The sequence below is a fragment of the Pelobates fuscus genome, chromosome 3 (assembly GCF_036172605.1).
Source record: "Pelobates fuscus isolate aPelFus1 chromosome 3, aPelFus1.pri, whole genome shotgun sequence".
Taxonomy (NCBI): domain Eukaryota; kingdom Metazoa; phylum Chordata; class Amphibia; order Anura; family Pelobatidae; genus Pelobates; species Pelobates fuscus.
In genome coordinates, this window is record NC_086319.1 from 413,321,414 (window position 1) to 413,347,754 (window position 26,341).

The following is a 26,341-nucleotide window of genomic DNA, read 5'->3' on the forward strand; positions in this document are numbered from 1 at the left end:
CCCTGGGAAAGATGGTTTGGTTGGATGACAGGATGGCAAAAGGCTTTAATGCATATTGGTATGGCAATACTAATTTTTCTTTTTCTCTTTGCTCTTCTCTTTTGTTGTATCCTCCCATGTCTGAGAAAATCCCTCATGAAGACTGTTGACCAAGTGGCACCCACTTTTACCCATCTCGAAGTTGATGACCAAGATTTCCAAGATATCAACTCACCCTGTTTGCCGCTACAAACAATCCCTTTTGTTGATAAAGTGCAGGAATTCTAGGAAGGGACCAGCTTAGGGACAGCATCTGTCAGTGAATGGTAAAGGCCCCGTGTGGAGAAGTGGTGGGTTAGCTGCCATGGGACACCCATGGGTGTGAAGTGTTCGAGAGCCATGCTGACGGATGAGTTAGCCTATCAGGGTCAGATTTAGGGACAGTCTTGCACTTTGCATTAACACCTAGCTAGCGGCCACGGGGTTTCTGTGCCTTTGGGTTAACACGTCTTCCTGGTACTAACTTAATAAAGTTTTATCTCTTAGAATCTAACATTTCATAGGGGGGACTGATGTGGGATTATTTAAAAATCCTTATTGTACTTGTATTCAATTATTGTACTAACTCCATTTTAACCTCATATTGTGAATCCTCCATTTTGTCCTCCTAACCTGACTTCTTCATTCCTCCATTTTGTCCTCATAACCTAACTTGTTCATTTTAAAACTACCTTACATGACAGAATTTCCCAGCACATCTAATACAATAGACAAAGACTGTATTTAGTATAAAGACATGATTAACACAGGAACTGCTGACTTTTCCTTAACTTGCAACATAGTATAATTTGAAGGCCATGAGAACACAGTAGTAATGAAATGTTCTATTCATAAGAGACCTTGCACCTGGCCACGAGGCCTGAGATCACCGACCGTGTAAAATGACGCTCAAGACCCCCTTGTCCCCACCCGTGTCCAGAACAATCCCACCTCTTGGTGGGTGGGCACGGGACTAACCACTTAGTTTTTGAGCCAATTAATAATATTGATAGGTGGACACTAATCCCGACACTTAACAATTAATCCAATTAATGATGTTTATTTGCTGATATTCTAATAATCAATGATGACGTAAAATGTCTCTTAAAAGGGCCTGCGCGTCCGCTTTTTAATCACTTGCCAATAAACATCATTAATTGGATTAATTGTTAAGTGTCGGGATTAGTGTCCACCTATCAATATTATTAATTGGCTCAAAAACTAAGTGGTTAGTCCCGTGCCCACCCACCAAGAGGTGGGATTGTTCTGGACACGGGTGGGGACAAGGGGGTCTTGAGCGTCATTTTACACGGTCGGTGATCTCAGGCCTCGTGGCCAGGTGCAAGGTCTCTTATGAATAGAACATTTCATTACTACTGTGTTCTCATGGCCTTCAAATTATACTATGTTGCAAGTTAAGGAAAAGTCAGCAGTTCCTGTGTTAATCATGTCTTTATACTAAATACAGTCTTTGTCTATTGTATTAGATGTGCTGGGAAATTCTGTCATGTAAGGTAGTTTTAAAATGAACAAGTTAGGTTATGAGGACAAAATGGAGGAATGAAGAAGTCAGGTTAGGAGGACAAAATGGAGGATTCACAATATGAGGTTAAAATGGAGTTAGTACAATAATTGAATACAAGTACAATAAGGATTTTTAAATAATCCCAAAAGTACCATAACAGTCTTAGATCAGATTCGGGCCGCCAGCCTGACTCTGAAACCAGAGAAGTGCCATTTTGGCATGGCCGAAGTGCAGTATCTGGGTCATAGGGTGGGGTGCGGGAAGCAACGACCAGAACCTGCTAAAATAGAGGCAGTTGCCAATTGGCCCACCCCCGCCACCAAGACGCAAGTACTAGCCTTTTTAGGTACCGCAGGGTACTATCGGAAGTTTGTGCCTGACTATAGCGCCATTGCCAAACCCCTGACAGATTTGACAAAGAAAAATCTTCCTCGACAGGTCCTGTGGTCTCCCCACTGTGAAATAGCGTTTCAAACTTTAAAAACTGCTCTTGTGAATGCTCCCGTGTTGGCCGCCCCAGCCCCTAACAAACGTTTTATCGTTCACACAGACGCTTCCATGTTCGGGCTGGGAGCCGTCCTCAGCCAAGTAGGCGAAGACGGAGGGGAACACCCTATTGCCTACATCAGTCGTAAGCTCCTGCCGCGCGAAGTTAGCAATGCCGCCGTGGAAAAGGAGTGCTTGGCACTGGTGTGGGCACTAAAGAAACTGACTCCTTATCTGTACGGGCAAGAATTCACTCTGGTTACGGACCACAATCCCTTGGTATGGTTAAACCGGGTCTCTGGAGATAATGGCCGACTGTTACGGTGGAGCTTGGCTCTACAACCATTTAATTTTACCATCACTTATCGACCCGGGAAACAGAATGGCAATGCCGATGGATTGTCCAGGCAAACCGATATCAGCCCAGCCTAACCAGAAGTCTGGACAGCCTTAGTCTACCCCGAAAAGGGGTCAGACGGTGTCTGCCAGAGTGTTCCACAAGGAGGGAGCACTGTTACATCACTGTTGTCCCCTGTTATGAAAGCCCTATTTTGTCGCATACTTTTGGTACTTTGGACACTGTTCTGACTGATTTACAGTCCTCGTATGGTCCAGCACGAACCCGCTATGTAAGCCTATAGGTGGCCGCCATTTCGGGACTTTGCACGTGTTCGCGGCCATCTTACCTACAATCAGCGGTGTTTGCCCATGGCCATCTGGAACTAAAAACGGAGACTCACACAGGCGAACACCGCTGAGACCTCCAAGATCACATAACTTAGTGCTGGACGTACCGAACTATTCACCGTTCCGTAAGGCACTTGCCCTGCACATGGAGAATACAGCGACCCCAGGGATGACTACGGAAGGCAAAGGGTTGTGGAGTTTTACCGTCCGAACAAAGACCGACCGCAAGGCCTAAACGTATGGAACTATTTTCGGCTGGAAAGTCCGTGCGGTCGGTCCAAACTGTAGAAGCTCCTAACTCCCAAACCGCTCATCCGAACGGGCCAGTTTTTGGATATGTTGGCCTCCCGAACAAGATCTATCTAGCGATGCAGGATGTAGGGGTGTACCCCCTGGTTTTAGGGTACATCCAGAATATGGACAAAAGTATGTGTAACATAATTGCGTTACTTGGTTATCTGAGGGGAGGGGACATGTGGGTTGAACCCAATATGTGATTGGGTATTTTATGCCTCCCCTTGGGAGTGTCCCCTTTGTGTGTACTTACAATAAAAAGCAGGCTGGGCACCCCAGTCCTCAGTTCTTATTTTGACCCTCAATTCGCAGCCTCGACTCGTTTTGTGTGGGGAAAGGGTATCCTAGCTGCACCATAGCTAGGGGGAGATTCTACACTTACAGGTCTCTACCGAGTATCGCTCCATTCGACTCTTCAAGCCCGGGAACCAGGACATCCAAGCGATCAAACCTCCTGCTAGCCTGGAGGCAATCGTAACACTTATCTATCTTTTGGGATAGGATCATATTTTTCTTTAAGTTAACTTGAAAGTTAGTAACATTCTTGTATTTTGAAATTTCCTCTAAGAGCGTAGCCATAGATGTTTGGGGAGGTCAATGTTAAAAAAGTTGCGCTGGCCGATATTTTAAATTCCTGTTTGTTATTTGTGTGCTTCCCAAGTTATTGGTGGGGAGACGGAAGATGAGGTTTTTTATTTGAGGTAATTTTGTAGTGAGATCTGTATTTGTGAGATTGTATTTTGGTCATTTAGTAAGAGGTTCTAGTATTCAGTTTCCATTGGAATGATTTCACTGGCAGTGAGGGAATCTGGATGACAAGAGACAGGGGTGCATGGTCTGACCAAGTTATAGGGCTGTAAGAACAGAAACTAGCCAGGTGTAGGAACCTGAAGGGAAGAAAAAATATATATAGCCTTGCGCGAGATACATGTGTGTCACTGGAAAGTAATAAGAGTAGTCTTTCATGGTAGAATGTCTAATTCAGTCATAGAGTTGTGATTGGTCTAAAAGGTGTGTGAATTGTTTGCGTACTGGATTCAGTTGAGCGGATGTCACAGATGTGGTGTCTAAGGCTGAGTCTAAGGATAGGTTACAGTCTCCCTTCCGATTATTAGTATTCCCTCAGCAAAATGAATTACTGATTGCAAATACTTTCTAAGGGCTTTACACTGGCCTTTGTTTTTTAAATAAATGTTCACAAAGGTGACTATATTGTGTCCTACGTTGCCTTTTACCATTAGAACTCTTCCCGAATCATCAGTTTTCTGTTCTATGAGTGTGAAGGGTACCTGTGCAGAGAATAATATGACTAACCCTTGTGCTTTAATTTGCAATTTCGTAAATTAGGTGCCACAACTTTTCTGAAGTGGGTTTCTTGGATGAATGACATGTCAACTTTCAGTTAGTGTAAATATGACAGGGCAAGAGAGCATTTGTAAGGAGAGCTTAATCCTCTAACATTCAGAACTACTATAAGTAGGTTTCCATTCTTCAACTATATGTTACGGATTGGTCATCTGCTTTTCTTCCCTGCAAAGCACAGCAAGATATACAAACAAATAACAAAATAACTATATACAGTCAAAGAATATTTAAACTAGTAAATGTTTTGCAGGAATTAGCACCAAGGGTTAGGTGCACAGAAAAACCTTTGGTGGCTGTCTAGGGTGTGGGCAATCTATCGGTCCGAGAACCTGTGTGGCACCGCAGGATAGGTCAAGAAACCTATATTTGCTAAACAAGTGTTAAATACGTTTAGTAGTATACGCTTGTATGCATTTATGTGGGGGGAAGGAATAGCATTAACTGTACAACCTGATAGGTATTGAGTTAAACATATAAATTGTCTTCCATATCTGGTGTTAAAACTTGGTAATTTGTGGTGGGTGAGGTCTAAGAAGAGATATAGGATCTGGTTTTCTCGAGCCAGATATTCTGATTACCTCTGGTAAATTTGGTATCAATGAGTAGCATAGAAAGTGAATATGGGAGTTCAGTTATACTGGCAAGGATGATGATAGGTTTGTACAATGAGGTTGGCTATGGGTTCACTATCCCTCTATCTCATTTCTATGTCCGAGTTGACACCAATGAAGCTTTGTTCACATAAGGGTACAAATATAAGTGTTTTTCCTAGCACTCTCACCATCTTTTGGAAGGAGATGAGGGTAGATATGTAGTGGTGAGGTAAACTGATAGTCTCTTGGTTAATATTTAGGAGGTTTTAGTGTGGATCTCAGTACCTTTTAAGTAGGTGTAATATGTAATATGCACTGATTGGGTAGTTATGTGTAAAACAGTTAGTGTGTAATGCATAGTGAGTGATTTGGTTGTTATGCCTAAGCCATGCTGAGCATAAATAATAACAAATAATAGAAAAACAAAACCTGGACATCATATTACCAGCCATGATGTTGGTCTCCACATCCAATTGTAACAAAATATGTGAAAGTATAAAAATAAAATCCAGTGACCAGTGTCCATATTTTGTAACCTTTGTATAGAATAAAGATATGCATTAAGGATGGCATATGAGCTCCTGCAATATCAGACCTAAGACGACCCATTTGGAATCACCTAAGCGCTTTTTTACCCACTTTCGGAGGCTGTTGGTGACAGGGCAGCACAATGGGCCGCAAAACAAAAAAGCCCAGACCGGACAATCCACGACAGGGCCCAAACATCGCCGAACTCCTAAGGCAGACACAAGGGGCAACTGGGCCCAAAATGGCCACCTACCCAGAGGCCTACTCCGAGCTATTGGACGATTTCTCCTCTGGAGAAGAGATGGCAGACGTACCTCAGGTGCAAATACCAAAGCCGGTGACCAGAGAACCGATGCCTCACCTGTAACAACAAAGATTCTGAAGTCGCTTCTTGTGGACCTCCAGAGGACCCTCCAGTCGGACGTTGCCTCCCTCCGAGCCGACATTCACGGCCTCATGGGCTGAATCGGAGCCCTGAAGACAGCTACCAACAACCACTCTACCCAAATAACTGCACTGCAGCAATCGGTACAGGAATTCCAGCAGAATAAAGCGGTAAACGAGCGCCGGCTTGCGGTACTCGAGGATGCACGGCGGGCTAACAATCTAAAAGTCAGGGGCATCCTGGAGGACACTCCAGTAACTGAAATACCGCACTTACTTAGACGCCTAATAGGAGCCCTGCTTCCACCACGGCAGGCTAAGGCGGTCCAACTGGACGGTTTCTTATGGGCCCCGAAGCCGGATAAAGCACCCACCACGGCACCCCGAGACCTTATCCTGCGGTTCCAGCTACACAAAGATAAGGCAGTGGTAGTAGCAGTGACTAGGCAATACTCACCCTACAAATTTGAAGCAATGGAACTCTCGTTTTATGCAGATCTAACTGGGGGCACACTGGCCTGGCGGAGGTCACTCAAGCCCTTTACCACACTGCTGAGACAAAAGGACATACGATTTAAGTGGCACAAGAACCGCACTCTGGGGATCTAGCATGGAGAAGTCCAACACACAGTGAGTGATCTCACGGAAGCAACAGTCTTACTTCCTATCTTAGGACTACCGAAAGAATCTGTACACCCCAACGTGGTCCAGGGAACTGCAACTACAACTCACCAATGGAACCCAGATAGGGTGACCCCATTTGTCCCGCGTAGATCTAAACAGGACCAGACGGAGACAGCACCGACTTGAACTGAGCAGCCGTAGGACAGCCCTACAGAGACACTCTGTTAATTTACAATGTTGTTTTTGCCTTAATTTAGTTTAAATGTTTGTTACACTAGTTATACCGCACGCACCGTACTGACCGGATGGTTACATAGTTACATAGTACATAGTTACATAGCTGAAAAGAGACTTGCGTCCATCAAGTTCAGCCTTCCTCACATATGCTTTTGCTGTTGATCCAAAAGAAGGCAAAAAACCCAGTCTGAAGCGCTTCCAATTTTGCAACAAACTAGTAAAAATTCCTTCTTGACCCCAAAATAGCAGTCAGATGTCTCCTTGGATCAAGCAGCTATTACCCCACTAATTAGAAATTATATCCCTGTATGTTATGTTTATGGAAGTATTTATCCAATTGCAGTTTAAACATCTGTATAGACTCTGACAAAACCACCTCTTCAGGCAATGAATTCCATATCCTTATTGCTCTTACTGTAAAAAAAATATTTTCTTTGCTTTAGATGAAATCTCCTTTCTTCAAGCCTAAATGTGTGACCTCGTATCCTATGTATAGCCCTGTTTATGAATAGATTTACAGATAATGGTTTGTACTGGCCCCGAATATATTTGTACAATGTTATCATATCCCCTCTCAGGTGCCGTTTTTCCAAACTGAAGAGATTTCAATTTTTTAACCTTTCTTCATAACTAAAATGTTCCATTCCTTTTATCAATTTTGTAGCTCGTCTCTGCACTTTGTCTAGTGCCATGATATCTTTCTTTAGAACAGGTGCCCAAAATTGCACAGCATATTCAAGGTGTGGTCTTACCAGCGATTTATAAAGAGGCAAAACTATATTTTCATCTCGAGAATTTATGCCCCTATTTATACATGACAAAACCTTACTGGCCTTAGCAACGGCAGATTGACATTGCATATTGCTACCCAATTTGTTGTCTATAACAATTCCCAAATCCTTCTCGTGTGTGGTTATCCCTAGTTCGCTACCATTTAGGGTGTAAATTGCTTGTGCATTCTTAACCCCGAAGTGCATAACTTTGCATTTTTCTACGTTAAATTTCATCTGCCATTTTAGTGCCCAGTCCCCCAATCTATCCAAATACCTCTGCAGCAAGGCAATGTCCTGCTCACATTTTATTACTTTACAAAGTTTTGCGTCATCTGCAAACACTGATACATGCCTTTCAATGCCCATTTCAAGATCATTTATAAATATGTTAAATAGAAGCGGTCCCAAAACAGAACCCTGAGGAACACCTCTTACCACTTTTGTCCAGCTTGAGAATTTACCATTTATGACAACTCGCTGTACTCGATCCTTAAGCCAATGTTCTACCCAAGAACAAGAATATTCATCTAGACCAATTTCTTTTAGTTTGAAGACTAACCTATTGTGAGGAACCGTATCAAATGCCTTGGCAAAATCCAAGTAGATCACATCCACTGTAACACCCTGATCTATATTTCTACTTACTTCTCCGTAGAATGCAATTAGGTTAGTTTGACATGACCTATGTTTCATAAAACCAACATAATCTCTCCCCCCCTGCCTGACTTGATTCCACTAGAGCCCCCGTGAACTAATTCGCCAGGCGTAAAAATTATACATAGCACGAAAGAACATTTCCACTTTAAGGAAATAGACACGCGCAATTTATACAATTGAATGTACTGCCCGGGATGCATCACACATATATACTGTACCCACGAATAGGCTGGACCACACTCACACAACAGCTTAACCCATGCCTTGACTACCTCCAACCTCATTAGGTATTTAACATAGATGACACAACACTAAACTAAACCAGGGCAAGTACTCCCAGCTACTAGTTTAACTACCTACCACTCGTCACCAAAAATATAAAATATGCATTGTATATAGAGCCATACCAATGTTAATAACTGTTTATTACTCTGATGACAACAGCTGCTGTAGCTGAGTGATATTGTATGTTACCCTCTGCATAACCTAAATAAAGAATTACAAAAAAAAAGATATGCATTAAGGAATTTAACTTTATTGAGTGTTAAAAAATAATAGGAAGAAACAAAAGAAATAAACAAAACCATACAAACTACTAAAAAAGTTTGAATGGGTTATAATATCACATTTTATGCGTTTCACTTCTGGGCTTTCATCAGAAGAGTAATCAACTTTATTTACATTCATGTAGTATGTGTATATCAATGGATAATATATAAAAAAAAACACCAAATGGACTATAAAATATTCCTCTACATATCAGCAACATGTAAAGATTACCGCTCAGGGAAAAAAAAAGCATAATTTTCTCATCGTGGTTTTCATATGATAAATGAAGTAGACACATTCAGAGAGAATTTAGCTTTAAACAAATCTGGCAAACAATAAAAGATAATATTGTATTCTGATAAAAGACATTTAGTACTTAGCTGTATCTTGGCAGAAACATGTGATATTCCTTAGTTAGGTAAGAGAGAAAGGCTTCCTTGTATATTCTGATTTGTTGTACTGTAATAAAAGCACAATTATGGTACAGTACTTTGAAATTGTTTTTATGAATTATTTTCTAATCTTAATTGCAACATTTAAATGAAATAATGTAATTTTAGGAGTTTTGATTTGTCCAGAATCTACTAGTGACGTGCTTAATTAGAGCTATCTTAATTTCCTGATTCCTAAAACTGTATATAATAGGATTAAAAAATGGAGTTCCGATTGTATAAAGTGTAGATAACATTTTTTTTACGTTGAATCGTTGTCCCTTGGAAGGTATTGTGTAAACAATGATTATAGTTCCATAGTACATACAGACTACAGTCAAGTGAGAGCTGCAGGTGGAGAAGGCTTTCTCTTTCCCACTGGTTGATGGGATTCCAGCAATTGTAATTGAAATACAGATATATGTGAAAAGGATGAATAAAAATGGGATAATACCAAATATTATGGTTAACAACATATCTAAGAGTTCGATGAATGTATTATCTGAACAAGACATTTTTAAAAGAGGTGCTAGATCACAGAAATAATGATCAATGATATCAGAACCACAGAACTGCAAATGTGCAATGAGGAAAACCAGAATAAACATTATAGTAGAAGAAAAAGTCCAAGACCAGAGAACCAGATGAAAACTGAGTCTGTAATTCATGATAGAGGAGTAATGTAAAGGGTTGCAAATGGCTAAATACCGGTCGTAGGACATCACCATGAAAAGAAGAAGCTCTGCTCCTGTGGAAGCCCCATAGAAGTAAAGCTGGGTGATGCAGCCACCGATGGATATTTTGCTGCCTCCAATAATTATAACATGGATCATATTAGGGGTAATTATTGTAGTCATCAAGATATCAGACATTGACACCTGGCTCAAGAACAAATACATAGGAGATTGCAGACTTTCAACGGTGGCCACCAATATGATAATGAGAATATTTACAACCAATGTAAAGATGTAAACTAACAGAAAAATTAAAATTACCACTGGTTTAAACATCTGGAGTTCCTGAAATCCCAAAAGCAGGAATTCTACCAACTCAGTCTGGTTCATTTCCTTTAAACTGTCAATGAGAAATGGATATAAATGTTACATGTAAACATTTTTTGACAAATAAAGGAAACATTTCAAAAGGATTATTTAAATACTCAGATTATAAAGTCCCCTAGCATAGCAAGAAGAATGTCAGAGCTCCCATTTCACATGGTGGGGGACTGGGCATCCCATATATTCACACATTGGAGAGCCTCAGCCCTGGCACAGGGCTTGGATGTTCTGAAATGTTCCACACCCATGATATGGCTTTCATTGGAAAATGTATGTTGTTCCTCCAACAGAATAGAAAACCAATTGTGGTCACTATCCTCCTTTATATGGGTAAGAACCAGTATTTACCAAGTATGAAATTCCTCCTACACAGCTGAAAAACGCTGGGCACAAGCTATTATAGGTGACACCAACTCCCTTCAGTTAGCACCAATACAAACTCTCGCCCCTTTCTCGCCAGACATCCAATTAGATCATTGCTCCTTATGCAATATAAATGCTACTAAACATCCTTAGATTTGCAAATGGAATTCTATCTACCTCCAGGGGATGTTTTTACATATCTGATAATCAAAAACATATTAATGACAAATAAAATTGCTATTAACCCAGAGCTGAGGATCACGCCATTTCTCCAATGCTGTACTAACACATACATACTGAACAAAACCTTATCTATATGTTACAATGAGCTCAATGATACTCTCCCCAATGAAATGCCTTCTTATATGCTACAATGGAAAAAAGAGTTGAATATCTCATTAGATATTATCGACTTGCTACGAGCCTTATGCTTAACCAAAAAATCTATACCACTGGGAATCATTTAGTAAAAACTTCATGAGGTGGTATTTTGTACCCCACAAAGTAGCAGTCATGTATGCCGTGCCGCCTGCTGTTTACTGGGGGTGTGACCAAGAAGTGGGTACATTTATCCACATTTTCTGGGAGTGCTCCAAACTGATAGAATTCCGGCACCACATGAAAATTACTATTAGTCACATAGCAATGGTAGATGTTCCACTTAAACCACAATCCATATGATACCAGCACTCACCACCGACCCACATTAGATGGTTCTCATTCGCCTATTAGTAGCAGCAAAAGATAGCATTGTATGGCATTGGAAAAGTGTTTATCCCCCCTCATTGGAGGAGGTGTTTCAAAAGGTAGACTCATCATACCACCTAGAAAAAATGGCTTACAGGTTATGGGACAAATAAGCCATTTATAGCAAACAGGCTTATGTCACCTTTGATTTGTAATGTGCATGCCAAATTAAGGTGCTTTAATACAGCTGGGATTTAGCTAAGTCTGAGATTGATGTGATGGGGAGGCCCCTGGATAATCCTCTTTACCTCCCCTCCCTTCCTTCCCTTTTCTTCTTTCCTTCTCTCCTTTACTCTAATACCTTACTTACTCTCTTTCCCATTTCACATTTATCTTACGTTAAAGTAACTACAGTGTACGGCATGGGTCCTCAAACTCCGGACCCCCATATGTTGCTGAACTACAACTCCCATGATTCTTTGAATTGCATAGATAGCCAGATAATCATGGGAGTTGTAGTTCAGCAACATCTGGGGGGCTGGAGTTTAAGGACCCATGGTGTATGGTATTGTATTGTTAAGATTTGCTTCACGGTCAACACAAACATATGCTGCTAGTTGGTTATTTCTTGGATAAGTATGTACAGGAGGAAGACTGTATATAACGAGACTTGACTATACTACTTGTATTGCACTTTGATAATGATATTGTTGAAATGAACATGTCTTGTTTAACTGAACCTGTACCCTCTATGTGCACTGTACAACTGCGTGTATGTTTTCTTTCTCTGACAGATGAAAGAAAATAAAAAATTAGATATTAAAAAAAAGTACTCGAGGGGGCGGAGCCATTGGCGTGCAGGAGCAGACGCCATTTCATCCAGCTCCTCGACCATCGCCAGAAAATCGGCCAAAAACGGCAAACTACCGGGCAATCAAAGCTAACACTGGCACCCTCGTACAGGGGACACCATTCCGGACCTGTGGATGCCTTTTTTATGCCCGACGGGCGCAAAAATCCGGCTCAAGGTACCTCGGGCCTACCGAGCGGGATCCCCGCGACTGCCACGCATCACCTACTGGGACGGAGACTACTGGGACGGAGACTTCTGGGACTCGTTCCCCCAGACAGCGGATGAGACCGGGACCACAACAGAATCCCCGATGGGCCACAAGTCCCAAAACCGACTCCGGACGCCGCCGCAGCCTCCAATCATGACATCAGCCAGATGCTGACCTCAACACCCCGCACAAGGGAGCCTACATCTCCCAGACGGGAACCTACACCAGGCCCAGTGGTGGACACTACACTCGAGAAAAGCACTAAGGTAACACCCGACCCAGAACCACCGGTTACAAAGCGGGACATCCACGACCTCTTGGCACACTTCCAGGACATGTTCTTTGCAGAACTAAACCTGGTGAAAGCCGAAATGCAGGCCATAACAGAACGCCTCCGAGCATCTGAGGAGGATTCTGCAGACACGAAACGAGACATGGCCACACAGGGGGAAGCACTTAAGCAGCTACAAACCTCTCACTCCCAAATCGCAGCTAGACTGGACGCACTGGAAGACAAAAGCAGACAAAACAATGTCAAAATTAGGGGAATAGAGGGAAATGTACCAGCTGAAGAACTGCCTCATCTCATCAGGCGACTCATAACAGCTATTCTCCCAACCAAGCACGCTAAACTGTTTGCCCATGACGGACTTTACCGCATCGCGACGCCCCTGCAAACACCAAACTCTCAACCTAGAGATGTAATTTTATGCTGCAGATCCTTTGCGGACAAACAAAGATTACTACAAGCACTGCGGGGGAATACCCCATTCCAGTTCGAGACTCACTCACTCACATTCTACCAAGATCTTAGCAGAGTTACGCTCCTGTGGCGGAAAACGATGCGCCCAACCACACAGCAGCTACAAAAGGCTGGCCTCCCTTACCGGTGGACTAACTCAAGAGCACTGATGTGCACAAAAGAAGGCAAAACCCACAAAGCTACAAACCCTTCTGAAGGCCTGCAACTCCTGAGAGACCTAGGCCTGCCAGGGCCGGATCCGGCGACACAACCTCAAAGGATATGGGACGTTGACATACCTCCTTTCGTCCCCGGAGGGGAACGGGACACTGCCACTTGAAGCATCACATGCACCAGGCACCCCAAACAAGAAAGCTCAATGTTTTGTTTTATACTGTTACCCTACTTGCGAACACGATTGCAAACGACTTCAGTAGAAGCCATTTAGTTTAAGTTTCAATTGATCTTTTCTTACACACGATGCCCACTCTAACCGGACACACATCTGCTCCTGACGCTACCTGTCACACGACTTCAGCGACCCTTACACCTGTTAAACCCAACATACACATATGGGTCCACCTGATAAAGACACGCACCTGTCCTACCCCCACATAACACCCAGAGAAACGAGGGAATCATAATCACTAAAGCTTTCTTCCCTAACGTCCCACTACCCTCCTGATACTCACGACCTAATAACACCGTAACCCAGCACACTGACATAGCTAACAGACCATCAATACGCATAGCATGTAACCTACACGGAGTGAACACCTACCTCCTATAGGCTCACACTCACTCAAGGCACGACTCAACACAAACTCTAACTACCTGAGTATAGCCAAAGATACGGTATTCTTCATATGCCCATGCTACGGAGAAAGGAATTAGCTTATAAGATTGTTGCCAGCGATATTGTAGTATATGTCATAAAATGTGTACAACCTCATGCTTTTGAAAGTAAATAACTTGTACCATTGTGCAGTACTGTAATGCCAAGTTGCGAATATTGAAACATACCGTATGCGTGCTGTTGTGGCACTTTACTCTTCTCTGTCATCTCCATGCACAGAAAAATAAAGAATTAAAAAAAAAATACTCAGATTATAAGTATAGACTTTTATGGTGCAAATGTGGAAAAGAAGTGGAGTCACCAATACATTATGTCTGATGGTTCCACTGTGACCCATTTTTAGTATTTTAGACTATTTTTAAAGCCATGACACTTTGCATACATGGCCCCTACAGACTCTTTTATATATTTTTTTAAGAGCCTTATACTTAATAAACAGGACTAAAAAAATCTGTCTATAAATTCCTCTATTTTTCTTTTTTTTTTATGTCTAAAACGTACAGTTTTCATGCCTGTTAAATCATTGAACCTACTTTTAAAAGATTTATTAAAAATAAATGAATGGACTTTACAATTTGATTGTCAACATTATATTAGCATTCCAGAGACTGGTAAACATTGCTACACATTTTAAATACCTTTATTTAAGAAATATATGATGTAACTGTGTTTACTGTTGCAATTTTTAGTAAACTGAACTACTAGTAATGCCTTCAAGGTCTTTACAAATAACTATAAGCAAGGTTTTGACCATTTTTCTTTATATATTTTTGTAACACCTACTGTGTGAATATTTGCTTTCTTGCTTTTACCTTAACATTTTAGACCCGTTGTAAAATATAGCAAAATATAATGACACTGTATATTGTCTGAAGCGTTTCATTTCCGAGATATTTTTTTTTTATAAAAGAAGAACAAATACATAAAATAATAAATTGTGTTAATGTACATATTTTTAATATCTAAATGTGTCTGCCAAGCAATCTTAACACAGACTTGCTTTGTTGCGATATGTTTATATAATAGCTATACATCCCTTGCTTCAAATAAATGTTATGCTAATATGATTTCAATTAAAAAGTGCTCTGTAGATAAGGAGTTATATAACAATATTTTTTTTTACTTTTCTTATATTGGTTTTTATCAAGTGTTCCAATTCCTCTGTCTAATTCTCCTGGTTTTGTATTTTTTTCTGTTAATTTGTATCTTTATTTCAGATCATTTTCAACACCTGCGATAATTTCAACAAAGATACAATTGTCTTTTTTTCCCAACTACTACTACTCCATATCACTGTTTTCCAGTTGCATTGGGCATTGCTGCTCAGTGTCTGATACATGTACCTCTGCAGACCACCTAAATGTTTTTGGGTTTTTTTTCCTCAAATTTAGTTTTTGTCTTTTTTATTATCTACACTGATTAAGACATTGCAATGATAAACAATGCGAACGAACAGTGGTTCCCATTTTTAAACATAGTTTACAGCCGGTACACTTTTTTAAATTAATAAATAACACAACTTACCTTTAGCGTGATGTCCATCAATACACAGTTTATAAATTAAATATCTTTGTACTAAGAATTTACAATAAGTTATACATTGGTTTAATAAGTTGTAGTAAAATGTTATGTTTTCAATAATTAATTGCAAATCTCAGATGTTTCTTTATGGTGAGACCATGAGTGTGATACAATAGCTTATGAGAGTTTCAGAGATTTTTATACAACTTCTTCAATGCTTGATTTAAATATGACATCAGTATTCTGTATGATCACTAGAGATCCTTATTATTCAGGGATTTTTATAGATTTCTCCTGTGTACAATGAGAATTATGAAAAATAAACTACCAGACATCTATCTATCTATCTATCTACATCCAGTTTACTAAAAGGTTACTATCACTGTACAGTTTTTCAAGTTATTAATCATGATAGCAAATGGTTAAATAATAAATCACACACAAATACAAACTGCACTGGAGATAGCATTTGGCAGTCAGACAGGGAGGCCACACAAAACAGCGTACGTCGGACATTGAAGTTTATTTTCTTGAGGTTTTGTCACTGATTTTAAGGTTTACTCACTGTAAAATTTCACTTTTTATTTAATTGTGAAATACTTACTTTATTGCTTTAAAATAAAGGTCCAGGACATTAAAAATATGGTTTAATCAAATGCTCATTAAAGCATCTCTGTTACTTTGCAAATCTTGTTTTTAAATAAATCCTTTTGTCACTCTAGTTCTTATATATTTAAAGGGACACTATAAAATATTATAATACAGCTTAATGTAGTTGTTCTGGTGAGTATAGATAGACTGTGTCTGTCGATGAGTGTATGTCAGTGTATATGTATCAATGAGGTTGTGTTGTCAGTCAGTGAAAGTGTGTTGGTTAAACAGTGTGTGTGCCAATAAGTGCGTGTGTAAGACAATGAGAGAGTGCTTAAAAAGTTGAGGTACAAAGAGGTGGAGTTCTAAGATGAAATGGTGGGGCCTAAAGAGTAAGAGGTGGTCTTAAACAGGAGGTGTGGCCTTGACAGGAAACAGCAGGGCACATTTAGATTTGGGGGCATGTCTAGGGCAGCACAAAACTAAAATACACCACTGAGGGTTGTCTTAACTCCTATTGGTCCAAGTTAATTTGGAATTATGTATGATTCGTGGGAAATACTTCACCTCTCTATTTTAATGCAGTTCAAGCCAATAGTAATATAACGCTCACAGTCATATTACAAGAAGCCACATGGGGAACAACCCCCAGAAACAGTCTGCAACCTGGCACAGCTCTGAATATAGGACTGCAACAGGAATCTAACCCGTGCATCTGATGTGGTGGGGAAGCTGGACAGCGCATGTTGATTCTGGTATTTGATCAGAATTGGGGAAGTGGCGCTGTGGCCTGGGAGCATGTGGGTGTAGAGGTACTTACCCTTTCCGGGGGCCGGCCGAGGTCCTCTGTTCCCGCCGCGCGCGGTCCTGCTTCTGCATGAGCCGCGCGCGACTGATCCGCCGGAGTTTATAGAAAGGCGGACACTGATCGCGAGAAGCGGTCACGTGTTCCGCCTGGCTCTGAGAGCGCGCCGCGTGTCTCGGGCACGCTCTTAAAGGGACAGTGGGAGCTGAATTGTGAAACGGTCTCCCATTGGCCCATGTCATTCCACATCCCCCATACACTCACGTTTTGGGGGTGTGGATATGACAGGGGCCAATCAAATTGAACTCTAGGGTATTTATACTCACCTTTCCCTTAGCTCCCTGCCCTATCGTGGTTTCTGATCCAGTTCCCTTTGCTTATTGTCAGTAGTGTTCTCTTGTGTACCAGTCCTTGGCTAGTTATTTGTTTACACTGTCTCTCTGTTCCCTTGACCTTGGCTCGTTCTAGACTCTGTCTTTTCCTGTCCACGTCGAAGTCCGGCCATTCTAAGGCCCGGTAAGACGTATATTGTTTTCTTGTCTCTTGTTGGACTATTCTTGCATGTTGGGGTGTATTACCGTGACATTGGTCCAGTGTTGTCGATCTCAAGCAGGTCGGCAGATTCTTTTTCAGACGTAATCCCATCTTCCCTTGCCTAGGTATAGGAAATCCTGCTGACTCCCACTCAGTTTTTTCCCTCTATTTAGCTCAAACAGCAAAATACAGTTTGTCGCTCTCCCTGGTGTTTGTTTCATTTAACTTTCATTTTCTGTTCTTAACATAGGCCTACCTACCTCCGTCCTGCTCATTCGCTGGAGTCGCTTTACCAACAGTAAGGTAGCCTCTGCATTCCTGATAAAAAAAATAGGATACATTGCTCTAGTCTCAACCATGGTTCATTACCACATTAGTTATATTTTTGTTGACTCGGCAAGCAGTGCATTAGTGATACTTTATTCCAGGGGTTCCCAACCAAATCCAGGACTGGTAGGGGGTACTTGAGGACTGGGTTTGGAACCACTGCTCTGTTCTATCTAGATCCAATTTCTAGCAATGAGTTATTCTATTCTAATCGTTATCCTATAAAAATGTCAATATATAATAAATCTAGGATATCACATTACTGCCTGTCTAAGACTAATTTATCTTTAAGCATGTTCCTTTCTTATCTAGACTAATCATATTGTAAGTATGTAATGCCTGCTTTAACTACTTTACACATTTCCTCATCTATTGACATACTTTGCCTGCATGTATGCTTTGATATGTTTCTTTTGCAATGTTTCTTTAGGCCTGTTCTAGCAGTTGGGGCATTACGGCCTTGTTTGTAACTCTAAGAACTAAATAATAAAGAATGACAAAAAAAATGTCAAGCAAAACTTAGAAAATAATACAATTTCCACCCTCTCCCCTAACTTTAAAACATAAAAAGACAACAACACATTTTTTTTTATATTTTCAAGAATATTTATTGCACAAATTTGTAAACTGTATGTTAGAAAGAGTCCCCTGAAGATTGCATTACAGACTACAATGGAGTCTAATTGGCTCTGGAGAGGGATCCCTCTAACACTCTGGCCCCATTCACAACATAGTAAGGTCTCTGATACCCACCAGATGTTGGCTCTTCTGGCTGTGGCTAGCATTTGTGGCTGGCAGGCCTCTTTCGTCCCCCAGGCATCTGTTTCTGCCTAAACCACTTTCTTTGTCTCTTTTACCCCTTCCCCTCTGTTTCTTTTCCCTCTTCCTCCAAGCCCTTCTATGTGCCTCTTTTTCCTCCAGGCCCTTTGTGTGTCTCTTTCTTCCACCAGCCCATTTATGCATCGGTATCTCCCCAACTCCTTAGTTTTTTCCACTTCCTCAGGCCCTCTGTATGTCTTTTTGTCCTCCTCAGACACTCTGTGTGTCCTAGCCCTTCTGTGTGTATTTTCCCCCTCAGTCCCTCCATGTGCCTCTTAGTGCCCTTTCCTTCTGTGCCTTTATTTGCCTCCCTCCCCTTATAGGCCATTATTTTGCCTCCACCTCACCTCCTGTGCCCTTCTTGTGAACCCTCCCCTCATGTGTCCTTATTTTGCCCCCTCTCCTCCTGTGCTAGACTTTTGCCCCCTTTCCTCCTGTACCCTGCTTTTGCCCCCTCATTTCCTGTTCCCTTCGTTTGCCCTTATTTATCCCTCCTGTGCCCTCTTTAGCCCCCTCCCTTCCTATGCCCTTATTTGTCACCCACCTCCTTTGTCCTCTTTAGCCCACCCACCATATGCCCTTTTTTACCCCATTCCCCTACTTCTTCCCTCCTTTTGCCCACCCATGTGCCCTCTTAGGCCATTCTATCTCTTGTTCCCTTTGTTTGACCCCTATTCTGTGCCTCTTTTTGGATCCTTACCTTTTGTGCCCTCTTTAGCCCCCCTCCTCTCATTTGCTTTTTTTTTTGCTCCCTCCCCCGGTGTCTTTATTTCTTTCCCTCCTGTGCCCTCTTTAGCTCCTCTCCGGTGCCCTCTTAGGCCCCCCTCCCTTTTTGCCCTTCTTTTACCTCAACCCCTCCTGTGCCCTCTTCAGCCTCCTCCTCTCATTTGCCCTCTTAAGCCCCCTCGTTTCCTGTGCCTTTCTTAGTCCCCCTGTTTTGCCCTTCTTTGTCCCCCTCTCGTGCCCTCTTTAGGTCCCCTCCTCACTATTGCCCTCTTTAGACCGCTCCCATCATGTGCCTAGATTTGTCCCCTTCTGTGCCATTCTTTGACCTTCCTCCTGTGCCCTCTTTAGCCCAATCTCCTACTTTGCTTTTTTGTCCCCCTCCTGTGCCCTTATTTGTTTCCCCTCTTGTGCCTTATTTAGCCCTCCTAGTCCACCCTTTGTACAGCACTACGGAATCTGATGGCTCTATATAAATAATAAAATAATAATAATTTAGTGGCTGTTACTGAGATATGGTATAATGAGAAAAATGTCTGGGATATAGCAATACAAGGGTATTCTTTATATAGAGAAGACAGAGAAGGCAAGAAAAGGGGGAGGGGTGGCCCTGCATGTGGAGGATAGCATAAAATCTAACCTAATAAAAAAATTTTTTTTCCATATAAATCTTTTTTTGATTTTAAACATATAATATTGTACATATATCTCATATAAAAATAGAATCAGATACTACCATATCAACATCTAACATACGAACTATACACCATTATTCTTACATTCGTCAATCACGAAACAAAAACATAGTGGGATAAGGATACAGCACAGGGCTCGAGTCCTGCAGGAACGCGTGGGAACGGCGTTCCTGCACTTTTTTCACAGGAGGAACGCCGTTCCCCCTGCAGGCACTCAGGGGGCGGCAAAAAATGCCGTCCCCAAATGCCCTCCGTTCCCCCTGTCATGGGGGGGCACCTGATTTCCCCCCTTTCTCCACCCCGGCGGGCGGCTCTCTCCCTGTCACATGCGGCGAGGGAGCTGTGTTCTCTCTGCTCCCTCTCGCCGCGTGCCGTTTTCTGATGCAGGGAGCCGGAATATGACGTCATATTCCGGCTCCCTGCATCAGCAGACAACCCACGCGGCGAGAGGGAGCAGAAAGAACACAGCTCCCTCGCCGCGTGTGACACGGTGGCCGGTCCGGGGGGGGCTTAATATATGAGCATATTTATTTTACCCTTTGTAGTTTCTCCAGTTTACAGCAGCACTACTCAGCTGCCGGAGAAACTACAAAGGAGGTAAAATAAATATGTCCATATATTAATATCATTGGTGGCAGTGTGTGGTGATCCCCAGCCCGAGAAGGAGAGAACGCACTTTCATATTCTCCTTCTCGGCGACAGAACGGCAGAGCTTCCCATGCTCAGGGCTGCTAGGCCAATCAGAGGAGAGGGGGCGGAGCTATGTTGGTGATGTCATAGCCCCGCCCATACTCCTCTGATTGGCCTAGCAGACCTCTTCCAAGTAAGGGAGGCAATGGGGACCATTAGAGGACATGGTGAGTGCAAAGCCCTAACCCAGCCCCAGCCTAATGCCACTACCTGTTCTCACAAGCCTGCTGGCATGCATTAGTAGCCACCAGCCTGCACACTACACAGGCCTTCTTTACTGTCACCATGTGGCCAGTCAGGTGAGGAACAGGCTGACCAGCTCTGCCCAGTTGCTATTTAGTGACTACAGCCACTAACCCAGGGGCCAGCTGGTCATTGCCCACCCAAGCCAAGTTGGTGCCTGCCTAGCCAGTTAATGCCCACCCAGATAGTTGTCACCTGTCAAAACCAGGGACCAGCCTCCCATAATTCAGCTAACCTTCTGGTCTGCACTCAGACCAGACAGCTGGCATAAGAAAAGCAATTCAGTGCCAGTCAAGACCAGGGGGATAGCCACAGTAAAACACTGCCCAGTGTCCACTCAGGCCAGCTATCTGGCATTTAACTGCCATGCTGTGCCCCCCAAGGCCAGGGGATAGCCATCCAGTCCCTGCCAAGACACATTGGCGGATCCAGGGGGGGTCAGCGGGGCAACTGCCCCATCGAGGCTCTCCCCTGCCGGCTAATGCAGGGCTGGCACTGTCCAAGCGCCAGCCCTGCAATGTGCCTTCCTGGATCGGAGGGGAGATCAGTGATCTCCCTCCCCAGTCCGCATGCACCATGCAGGCAGCCGGCAGGGGAGGGAGAGAGGACCCGGGAGCTCAGCCTGCAGCTCCTCCGGGTCCTTCTCTCGCGAGTACAGAGCGTTGCCACGGTTACCACTGCAACGCTCCGGATGTCGCGAGAGTGAACTCTAGCCCTGGAGCTGCGGCCATCACTGCGACCACCAGGGATTCCCCACGGACCACCAGGGATTCTCCACGGACCACCAGGGATTTAGAAATGTCCCCCCTCCTCCCTCAGTAAAGGTAAGAAGGGATAGGGGACATAAATGTATGTAAAAGCCCCCCTACCCTCCTCACCACACATTCACACACTGCCCTCCGTACATACACTGCCCCACACACACACACACATTGCCCCCCATACATACACTGCTCCACACACACACATTGCCCCCCCATACATACACTACCCCACACACACACATTGCCCCCCATACACACATTGCCCCACACACCCTACACATTCACACACTACACACACACCCCCACACACATGGAACCTTTCACACACACTGCACCCCTCACACATTGCACCCCTCACACACACCACTGCTCCTATGCCCTACTAGAGCCCCATATCCCAGCAGACCCCAGGTAAGTTGTCAAACTGTTCTGAAATGGTTTGACTGCTTATCCTGGCACTCTTGGCACCATAACCACTACACAGAGCTGTAGTGGTTATTGTGCATTGATTATTTCTTTAAATAATCTACAAGTGCCCCTCCCGAGATCAGGCTCTGGATCCGCCCCTGGTGTGACAGGGAGAGAGACGCCCGCCGGGGGGGAAGGGGGGGGGGCAAGTGCCCCCCCTCCATGACAGGTTTCCTAAAAGGTAGGGAGGCTCGGTGGGTGGGCAATGTTAGTGTATGTGTGTGTATGTCTGTGTGTGTCTGTTAGTGTATGTGTTTATGTCTGTTAGTATGTATGTGTGTGTATGTCTGTTAGTCTATGTATGTGTGTGTATTTCTGTTAGTTTATGTCTGTTAGTGTATGTGTGTTTGTGTCAGTGTGTGTGTATGAGTGTACTTACGTCTGTTAGCGTATGTACGTGTGTGTATGAGTGTATGTGCTTCTGTTAGTGTATGCATGTGTATGTTTGCGTGTATGTGCTTCTGTTAGTGTATGTTTGCGTGTATGTTTGCGTGTATGTGCTTCTCTTAGTGTATGTTTGTAAGTGTCTGTCAAATCATTGAGAGTCTGTCATTTAGTGTGTGTGTGACTATTAGTGTGTGTCTGTCAGTGTGTTTGTGTGTGTCTCTCTGTCAATGAATTAGTGTGTGTCAGTGAATGTGTGCGTGTCAAATCAGTGACGTCTGTGTGTTTGTCATTGAGTGTGTGTGTTACTGTCAGTGTGGGTGTCTGTCAGAGAGTGTGCTTAAAGGGACACTATAGGCACCCAGACAACTTCAGCTCATTGAAGTGGTCTGGGTGCAGTGTCCCAGTCCCCTTAAACCTGCAAGTGTAATTATTGCGGTTTCTCAGAAACTGCAATAATTACCTTGAGGGGTAACTCCACCTCTACTGGCTGTCTACCAGACAGCCACTAGAGGGACTTTCGGGTGGTTAGGTGACCAAAATTCGCCCAACTGATGCTGGACGTCCCCACCCTGTGCATGAGGACATCCAGCATCTGCTAATTACCCATAGGATTTTAACCCCTTCAGTGTTGAGTGGGGGAGGGGGGAACTATAGGGAATTATAGTGCCAGGAAAACAACTTTGTTTTCCTGGCACTATAGTATTTCTTTAAAAGGAGCAGGAAAAGGTGGAGTCTTAAGAGGAAGGGTGGGTTCTTAATCAGGAAGCGGTGCGCCCTTGACAGGAAGGGGTGGTAAATTTAGATTAGGGGGTGCTCAGGTATAGTCATGCCTAGGGCAACACAAAATTAAAATACACCACTGTGTGAGTGTCTGAGTATGTGTGTGCGTCCGTGAGTGTATGTGTGTGCACGCGTTTATATATGCATACAAGTGTTTTGGTTTTTTTTTTTTTTGGGGGGGGAGAGTGCCCACACTTTTTTCCCCAGGACTTGACCCCTGATACAGCATATATAGGTTACAAATTTTTTTTAAATCAGATATTTGACATTTCTTTATAGAAATCATGAAGTGAATTGATGGAACTACTCATCTATTCCTAACATTTGCATGCATTTTTTGCCCATTTCTTGTTTTCGTACGTTATCTTTTCTTCTAAATGAAGCTACTTCATTTTTAATCTGTGTTGCTAGTTGTTTCTCCCAGTGTTTATATTCAATTTGCCATAGAATTTTTCCATCTTCGAGCTATCAATATTTTTACCGCCATAAAGGAATGACTTACTAAAAATTGTTGGTATGAGAGTAGATCAGGCCAGTGGAGATGTAGAAGAGCCGTTTTGGGGATTGGTCTATCCGAATTTTGTCCCATACATATAATCTTCTAAAAACCTCCTCCCAAATTTTCTTAATTAATTTGCAATTCCACCATATATGAATAAAGCTACCAATTTCACTTCCGCATCTCAAACAAATATTAGATTTATTGTGGTCGATTCTGTTTAATCTACTTGGCACTAAATACCATTGATAACAAATTTTATAATGTGTCTCAAACAGAATCGTATTATGGATATATTTTTTTAACTGTACCAACATATTTCCCCAATTTGTAAGATCTATTTTCAAATTGCATTCTTTTTCCCAGTTTTTTATCTGTTTGGACATTATATTTTTAGGAGCCGATCTTATCAGAGCATAGCATTTAGCCATGCTTTTTTTTAAGCTTTCATTTCCAAAGATCTGTGTTATGAGACTACTAATAATTGAGTTGTTTTTTACAAGAGATTTCCCTAGAAAGGACTTTATTCTTAAGTAGCGAAAGGTCTCGACATGAGAGAGACCATATACCTCACACAAAATTGAAATATCTTTCATTTTCTCTCTAATTAGTATATCCTCCAGTATTTGTATAATCCGAACCCTCCAAGAGTCTATTTTTAAATCGGGTATGAAGACCTCTAATAACTCTATATCCATGAACCCGAACATGTTTCCCAAGATTCTTAGGTTTTTTTTTTTTTAATCATAAACCAATCATTCAGTAAGTGACTTAAAGAGAAACAAGAGGAGGTATATTCAGACGTGCTAATCACATCTGCGGTACTTTCATTATTTCTTCACCTCGATTTCCCCCATTTGCTGTGTGCCGTAGGTTTTCCCTTTAAGAGGAGTTCGAGCTGTCGATTTTCAGCTTCTGTAATCATTTGTTGTACACGTTTCTTAAGTGTGCAAGTTAGATAACAATTAAACAATATCATTAATGCAAGTATTATTACAATAATGACAATAGGATAGTAAAAGGACCTTACAACTTGTGCGCCAGTAGGAGACCAACCTGTGAGGGCATCATACCAATGATGAGCAAAGTTTTCCTGGATTTTAGAACTAACTTTAATTAATTCCCTTTCAACTATGTGGGTGGATATTTCAGTATGTACTAAGGCATCTTTATTTGCTTTTAAATGTTTAAACATATCCTCTTTTCCTTTTATTAAATTGATTATTATTCCTATAGGAAGTTGATAATCAACGATAGGTAACGCAGGTGGAATATATGTTATGGACCTGTATATACTGGGAATAGGTTGCAGGAAATAAGTCTGATCTTTCCACTTTATCCAGGTAGCATTTGATATACATCCCACAAAGGGTAAATGTTTATCAACTTCGGGAATATTAACAGGTTGGTTGGTAGCTAGGCACACTATTTGTGGTTCTATTTCTAACATAATTGAATAATCCGATGGATATACATGCCAAGTACAACTACTTATTTGGTTAGCTAATAAGCATGGTTCATAGATGGGTGAGGAATGTCTGCATGTGTAACCTTTATCTGCCTTATCACAGTGTTCTAAGGAATATGTTTTATTATCCTTGGGGAATATATATTCTCCTGTATAAGTTGGATTCCACCAAGTAAGATTATTATTAAGTACATTAAACATAGGTGTAGGTAAAGTGAAGAACTTACATGCTACTTTTATATGGGTTGGAGCAACTTCGTATAACGTAAATCCAACCCTACATGAATAACTCGATATCTCATCTTCTACCCATTCTTCACAATATACATCATTTGACCTTAAACTAATCCAGTAGTTGTCAGTCAATTCCATCATTTCTCTGACTTTCTGTATTTTAGGTACCATAAGAGTATTCTCTAGTCTTAATCTCTGTTGATGCATCCATAAAACTCTAGTGGTACATAAGGTCCAGTCAGTGCTTCCTTTTGTTAGGTTAGTAATAGCATATGTTAGATTACCTAGATAGGTGTACATAGACTGTTCTAGTTGTAATTCCTTCCATTGTGCTTGTACCACGGTAGGGGCCCATTTAGCCATTACATGGAATCCTATCCCTAATTCTTTCCCTGCCGTGGATAACTTATTCTTTAGTGTTTCCGTGTCTACACCATTTAATATTCCCATAGCTGTTCCCGTACCTCCTAATAGGGTATCGTACCATTCTCTCTTCTCTCTATTAGGTAGTGGATTACATAATCGTACATCAGGTGTAGATATATTTAGTGTTATGTGTACAGCCTTCTGAATTATTGTAGTGTTCACACATGATGAGGGTATTGGAACATTGGAATAATTATGAACAGTAGGTGTAGTATGTGGGCTACAAAATAATAAAACAGCAAACCAACCCCTGTTTTCTATTCTAGTATGATTATATATGATACGGACGTATCCTCTTGGCCATGTGGTATTATATGTGCCTTGAACATTATCACCAGTAGCAATAGATGTAACCGGATTGTCTTGATCTAGAGAAACATTAGAATTTTGCAAATAATAAAATATTGAACCAACCCCTTTGTTTGTGAAAGGATAAGGCTCTTCAAATA